This window comes from Leucoraja erinacea, chromosome 7 (assembly GCF_028641065.1).
Source record: "Leucoraja erinacea ecotype New England chromosome 7, Leri_hhj_1, whole genome shotgun sequence".
Taxonomy (NCBI): domain Eukaryota; kingdom Metazoa; phylum Chordata; class Chondrichthyes; order Rajiformes; family Rajidae; genus Leucoraja; species Leucoraja erinaceus.
Window position 1 is genome coordinate 46,407,283 of NC_073383.1, and position 8,275 is coordinate 46,415,557.

Here is an 8,275-nt window from a genome sequence, read left to right on the forward strand (position 1 = left end):
TCAGAGAGTAAAACTGATAGACTAATCCAAACCAAACAGGGAAAGTGCATTCTTAAAGCAGATAGGGGGAAACTTGAAAAGGGGAAGGTAAAATCCAGTTGTATTTATTATCAGGACAAGTGATGTGTTTAGAAAGAGGAAGTAAATCCTTCTGAGAATCAAGCTACAAAGCTAAACTAAAAAGATGGATCAAATGGTCACTTTTCCCATTGCTTTTCTTTTATTAGGAAATCTCTCAGAATTGAGGATGCCAATCACAGAACAGGACAGAGAATGAGTTGGTGGCTACAAACAAGACTGTAGATACTGGAATCAAGCAAAAGAGGAAGTGCTGAAGTAACTCAATGGGTCAGACAGCATCTGTGGAGGAAAATAGACAGTTGATATTTCGTATTGGGACCCTTCTTCTGACGCTATCCTCCTTAGTTGCTACCTAACCTGCTGTTTAGAAAAATAGGTGCAGGAGTAGGCCATTCGACCCTTCGAGCAAGCATCGCCATTCAATATGATCATGGCTGATCATCTAAAATCAGTACCCCGTTCCTGCTTTTTCCTCATATCGCTTGATTCCTTTAGCCCTAAGAGCTAAATCTAAATCTCTCTTGAAAACATCCAGTGAATTGGTCTCCATTGCCTTCTGTGGCAAATAATTCCACATATTCACAAGTCTCAGGGTGAATTTTCTTTCCTCATCTCAGTCCCAAATGGCCTACGCCTTATTTTTAAACTGTGACCCCTGGTTCTGGACTCCCCCATCACCGGGAACATTTTTCCTGCATCTAGCCTGTCCAATCCTTTAAGAATTGTATATGTTTCTATAAGATCCCCTCTCATCCTTCGAAATTCCAGTGAATACAAGCCCAGTTGACCCATTCTTTCATTATATGTCAGTCCCGCCATCCTGGGAATTAACCTGGTGAACCTACGCTGCACTCCCTCAATAGCAATAATGTCCTTCCTCAAATTAGGAGACCAAAATTGCACACAATACTACAGGTGCGGTCTCAACAGGGGCCTGCACAACTGCAGTAGTACCTCCTTGCTTCTAAATTCCAATCCTCTCGCAATGAAGGCCAACATGCCATTAGCTTTCTTCACTGCCTGCTGCTGTACCTGCCGCTGTACCTGCATGCTTACTTTCAGTGACTGATGTACAAGCACACCCAGGGCTTGTTGCACCTCCCCTTTTCCTTCCTGTTCTTGCCACCAAAGTGTATAACCTCACACTTATCATGTTTGGGTTTTTTTTAAACAAAGGCAGGGCATTAGGACACACACAAGATGTTAAAAATAGTGAGATGAATGGGTTTTGTAATTGAGCTAAAATTTATATGATGTAAACAAGGAGTGAAGTTCAGCGAGTTTGTGGTTATAATAGATAAATATGGGGTTACTGAGACAAGGCTTCAGAAGACTTCAGCACTCAGATTCAATAATTGTACAAACATTTAAATAAAAATGGAAATGAGAATAGACCTAGTAAAAGTGGAGCCAATAAAATCCTTGGCAGTGACTGAAAAAATATATATTAAGCAATTACTCAAACTCAGAACTTAACCAAGAAACAGAGCAGGTGGACATAACAATAAGAGGAAAAAAATTGTAATGAGATGTGCATTTGAAATAAAGAGAAGAAATATTCAATAAAGTAATTAGACTAAAAGGGAAAACGAATCTGGATAGACTACAGCATCTGAGGAAGAATATAGGTATCAACAATCATACATAATAATTTGCTAGCAAAATGTATAGTGCTAGCAGGTGGCTATTATGATCGAGGAAGGGAGATAAAACATTTCATGGAACTATAGATCATCAAAAAAAATGAATGAAACAAAAATAGCAAATGCTGAAAACATTCAACAGGCTAGGCAGCATCTGTGGAATGAGAAATAGAGATAAAGTTTTAGTTTTAAACCAAAAAATATAATCTTGAATATTTGGATTTAATTGCAAAAGGCAAAGTCTTGCATGACCAACATTTTTGCATTCTGTGAAGAAGAAACCGTAGGGAAAGATTAACAATGTAGGTGTGATATATCTAGACTTTCTGAGTTTTTTGGAGCTCACCAGTGAAAGTAAGGTATGAACAAGTGGTACAAAGAACGAAGAATAAATTTGAAAACTAACATGAAAGAGTGTGATGTCGCAGTTGCTTTTTGCAGTGACTATAAAATTATCTTCCCTGAACTCATAGTGAGAAATAAATGTATAAACGTTGTAGATTCATTTGTAAACAATGAAAGTCACCACCAATAATCTGCAGTTTGGAGTTCCTATCCATCAGATCAGCATGAGCCTCACTCACGCTGTGTATTTTGGAATACAGATGAGGATGAAACTGACCATCAGCATACAGAAGCTGGAGCAAGACAGCCAGGAACCGTAAGTGCCCGAGTGCACGGTTTCTGCTTTGTCACATTAAGTCTGTTTATCTTCCTGCAGATGCTGGCTGACCCGCTGAGTGTTTCCAGCATTTCCTGTTTTGGTTTCAGATTTCAAGCATCTGCAGTTTCAGTTGATCTTCATTTTTCTGCAGCAACAACAATATTTGCCTCACAGATGTGTAGCTTCCTTTAGAACGGGAGACTGCCGTACCAGAAGAGGAATGGGTATCATAAGAAATGTGACCGAGAAAGCAAGGGGCTGCAAATGAGTCCTGCAGGTTGCAGTGAGGTCGCCAGATGAAAATGTGATCTGAGAGCTCCCTCAGGTGGCAAGCAATGAGCAGTGCACCAGTTTTCTCTTGCCAGTTTCACATCCAACTGAGCAGACCAGTCATGCTGCAATCAACGGCTTGAGAGTTATCAATGGATACTAACGATATAAAACCTACAGCATAGAAACAGATCATGCTCCACATGAAACATCACCCACCCCTCATCATCTAATTACAATTTTCTAAACAGTGCTTGCTACTTGATATTTCTATTAACATGCCTCTTGAAATTCAGTAGCTAATCACACATAACTTCCTACTTCATTCAATAGACAATAGGTGCAGGAGAAGTCCATTTGGCCCTTCAAGCCAGCACCGCCATTCAGTGTGATTATGGCAGATCATCCACAATCAGTACCCCGTTCCTGCCTTCTCCCCACATCCCCTGACTCCGCTATCTTCAAGAGCCCTATCTAGCTCTCTCTTGAAAGTATCCAGAGAACCAACCTCCACCTCCCTCTGAGGCAGATAATTCCACAGACTCACAACTCTCTGTGTGAAAAAGTGTTTCCTCATCTCCGTTCTAACCGGCTTACCCCTTATTCTTAAACTGTGGCCCCTGGTTCTGGACTCCCCCAACATCGGGAACATGTTTCCTGCTTCTAGAGTGTCCAGACCCTTAATAATCTTATATGTATCAATAAGATTCCCTCACATCCTCCTAAATTCCAGGGTAGACAAACCCAGCCGCTCCATTCTCTCAGCGTATAACAGTCCCTCCATCCCGGGAATTAACCTTGTAAACCTACGCTGCATTCCCTCAATATCCACATCAAAGCTACACTTCAAATCCATAAATTTACAGGTTATATTCTGACCCCAGAGTGCAAGTTGTTTATAGTGTTGATTCAATGGTATGCACCTGGTCCTCTAATCTGAACACTCACAGGTACCCGGTTCAAACCCCTGCGGGGCTCAGGACTGCACCCTATCTGGCAGGATGAGTGTGGGCTACTGCAAGGGACTGTTGGCACCATCGTCATGTGTTGATTAGGCTACACAAATCCTACAATCTTTCTCATCACCTCCTGTTGAATGTGAGGGAAGCTAACCTCGTTCAGCTGCACGGACAACAGCTACCAATGAGCTCGTCGCCATAGTGAAATCTCTACGCAAGGAAGACGTGCACAGTCAGATAAAGGAGCAGACGGCAGCTCCCTTTCAACAGATTGTGATGAGGGAGGCCTTGATATCTGGGCGGCGTGTTAGTTGCCACCCGTCCTCAGTAGTGGCCCGCATCTCTGCCCTTCCAACACTACCCGCACGGAGCCACGGGAGAATTAATGCTGGGGCAATGTTCATGGAGAACAGGGATCCATGCCAGGTCTAGGCAGGAAGTGTTGTCAGTATTGCAGATCTTAGTGATGACCACTTTTGGTGCTGATTTAATTTGTGCGCTCGTTCTTTGGAACACATCTTAAACACTAAGGTGCAGTGTAACATTAAACCGTACTTTCAGTTTTGAATTCCGGTCTCTTTCCATTCTGTTCTTTGCCTAATGGCTTCTCAGATTTTGATTCTACTTCGTGTAATCATATCTCTGGCGTGGACATTACATTAGCTTTACCTGTGTTCATTTTTCTGATGCTTTCTCAAAACAAAATTCAATGAGGTCTCTCAAACTTGAACATGCCTGTCGTAAATCAGATTAACTATTCATTGTTACGTTTTCAGTGCCCACATGGTTTTCCAAGGCATCTGAGTGAAGATTCTACCACCTTTCCCACCATCAATGCAAAGTTAATTTAGCTATGGTTCGTTAGACCTATTCTATTTTCTTTAGCAAATAAAAGAATGGCACTTTTATTCACTTTTCTCAAAATGATTTTATTAATATTTAGCTGCCCCTGCTGGCATCTGTTGGTAGGTTCAAGAATAAACAATTCTAGTTTATCTAGTTCATTTAGTAATTACCTCACACCTTTCTCTTTTAAATGTCATTACTCGTTTTGTTCTATTTTTTCTAATATTATGAATATATTTAATGCCTCCTTGCTAAACATTGATGCAATTATGAAATATTTCTGCCATCTCACTAGTTTACCATTGAGTTAATCACATTTGTCCTTTAGTTATCAGTTCCTACATTATTTTTCCAACTGCATCTTTGAGTGAAGAATACATCACTTTTACTTCAATTCATCTAAAGCTAACCGTGCTACGTATCTATGGACCTCTTCAGTTCAGATGAAGTCATTGACCTGATGCATCAACTGTTTCTCTCTCTCTCTCTTCATAGAACCGGCTTGTTTTAGTATTCTAGCTTTAGTATTTTCTTTAGATTTCCAGCATTTGAAGTTTACTTGTATTATTTTCTTCTCCAGATTGTGTCTGTAGAATGGTTACAATTTGTTTTCACATTTGATATTTCACAATAAGTTAATTTGATATTTCTTTTATGTTCTCGATTATATTGTTAATATTTTTCCAACATACTTCCTGTCAACCTTTCTTTGCCTGGAGACCTTTTGCATGTCTTTCTCTATGGTTCAATTTTAATCTTTCTTTTCATTGTGTTTCTTTGATGGTGAGTTTGTTCTTATTTATTAACAATATATATTTATCTAGGACACCATTTATCATGATTTCACATCAAATTGCGACTTCTAATTGTGTGCAAAAAGTCCATGCCCTAATGCTCAGGAATTAAGTCTTCATTGAGTTTAAATTTCGGTTTTGTTATGCCTTTAAAGAATGGTAAAGAATGTTGGAGAAATGTTGGTAGCATTGGCATTTCCCCAAACGTAGCAATCACCTCATCTTTCAGTACAAACCTGTGTGAAAGTGGACTTTCTTGGGAGGTGCTCAGTAAAAATTCTCTAACCCAACAAAGTTGGTTTCATTAGGTCCAACAGTGGTGTTCAATGAATACAAATAAATATAAGGAAAGTTTAAGGTAATTTAAACTTTAACTATGAGAACTTAGATGTTTGTTTTTATGTTTTCTAGAATTCAATTATTTTAACAATTCGAATTGTCTAATTTAATAATGTTTAAATTGTTTTTACATAAATGTTTGAAACATTCATTCTTTTTTGCAGCTTTCACCATCAGATTCCTGGGGCATGTCTAAACACCATCTCAACATTTGCATGGTTGAGGCTCATTCTGCGCCCCTACATCAGCTCTGCCAGATTTTCCTGAACATACCTACTCCACCACATGCACACCATGAGATCAAGCCTGACAGTGCTACTCTGCATATATCACCCATCCTTCCGAGTGTGAAATACCATTAACTCTATCAGCACCTCCTTGTACACCCCACCAATGGGGAAAAGGGAATCACGACTGATGTTTTTGTGTGTTTGACAGCACAATTTACTGAAAATCAGTTTTATAGCCCTCAACTATTGAGATTTGCTAATGATCTGGGTTTTATTAAAGCATGTATCATTGGTTTCAAATTTAAGATATTTATTGGTTTACAATTTAAACTGAATTTTAGAGTCAGAGTCATACAGGCTCTTCGGCCCAACATGCCCACACCGACCAACGTGTCCCATCCACACGTCCCACCTGCCTGTGTTTGGCCCATATCCCTCTAAAGATATCCTATCCACGTACCTGTCTAAATGTTTCTTAAACATTGTGACAGTACTTGCCTCAACTACCTCCTCCAGCAGCTCGTTCCATGCACCCACCACCCTTTGTGTAAAAAAGTTACCCCTCAGGTTCTTTCCCCCTCATCTTAAGCTTATGTCATTTGGTTCTCGATTCCCACTCTGGGCAAGAGACACAGAGCACTTACCTGATCTATTCCTCTCATGATTTTGTACAACTCTAAGACCACCACTCATCCACCTGTGCTCCAAGGAATAGAGTCCTAGCCTGCTCAACCTATCCCTATAGCTTAGGCCCTCGAGTCCTGGCAACATCCTTGTAAATCTTCTCTGAACCCTTTCCAGCGTGACATCTTTCCTGTAACATGGTGACCAACACTGAACACAATACACTAAATGTGGCCTCACCAACATATTGTATAGCTGCAACATGACCCCCAAACTTTGATACTTAATACTCTGACTGATGAAGGCCAATGTGCCGAAAGCATTTTTAGATCACCCTATCTACGTGTCTTGCCACCTTCAAGGAACGATGTACCTGCACTCCTAGATCCCTCTGCTCTACAACACTCCCCAGAGCCCTACCATTCACTCTGTTCGCCCTGCCCATGTGTGACTTCCCAAAATTTCTCTTTATTAAATTCCATCACCCATTCCTCAGCCCATCTGGCCAATTGATCAAGATCCTGCTGCAATCTTTGGCAACTACCTACACTATCTGCGGAATTTGGTCGAATGCCTTGCTGAAACCCATATAAACGTCTACAGCTCTGCTCTTATCAACCTTTATCGTCATATCTTCAAAAATCTAATAATAATTAATGATATAAACTTACCACTGGATGCATTTGCAGGATTAATCTGATATTTTGCACTATTTTTGGAAGACATTCTCTCGGAATATCACGCTTTATTTGCTATGTCGCTGGAGATATGGACATATTTTCTGACGTTGATTCAGCAGAGAAAACGTTTTTCTGTAAATTAATGTACTGCCTAAAAGATAAGGAAACGTCATGGGTGCCAGCTATAATTGGAAACATTTTTGAATTATTGCAACAGAATAGATTTACCTCATGATGTTTGCAGTAAAGAGAGTCAAAGTACTGCAGCTCAAAACGTTCAAGTTGAATACTCAATTACATAGCTTCGAGTGGGTCAGTCAATACCTTCAGTTTTTCTGCATTCTATGTGAGTCTGAAAGTCACTGCTCAAACAAATACTAAAGCTCAATAACTTCACATTGGAATCCCATGTCATAACTCTATTCAGAAAACATCTGCTGGAGGCAACATAAGAAAATCTATTGCTGTTTGGAGCAGTTTGTTTACTCGTAGAACAAGCGATTACACATTCCAGGTTCAACAGAAAGTGTTTTTTTCCCTGAAGTCAAACGGTAATCATTAACGTCAGCCACAAGGTCAACAGGAAGATGAGATCACAAAGTCTTCCAGGTGAGCCACCAGCTTTCTTTTCAGAGTAGTTTTATCTCCAACGATTCCACAATTTTTAAAACTTTACCCTGTGTGACAAGTAACATTACTGAACTTAGCATGAATTTCATATATGTTTGAAATTGATGCAAGTTGATTTCATTTGATTTTGAGTTTGAATAAAGTCCATTCCTGGTTGCTCATAAATTGATGTTGGTAATTCTTCATGCACCTCAAGCTCAGTCATCACCATCATGCTATCATAAAGCCATCGGAACTGTGGCCGAGCATTCAGTAGCTTCATCTGCTGTTTAGAAGTAGATTAAGTTTTCTGTCTCATGTTCCACCAGGCATAAATTCAACAGTATTCAACAGTCGTCTATATCAAACTGATTTAACAAAAATAGATTTAGTAGGACAGTGTTTTACATTCAATTAATAAGTCTGAAGAAGGGTCTCGACCCGAAACGTCACCTATTCCTTCGCTCCAAATATGCTGCCTCACCTGCTGAGTTTCTCCAGCATTTTTGATTTAATAAGTGATCATTTACAAAATG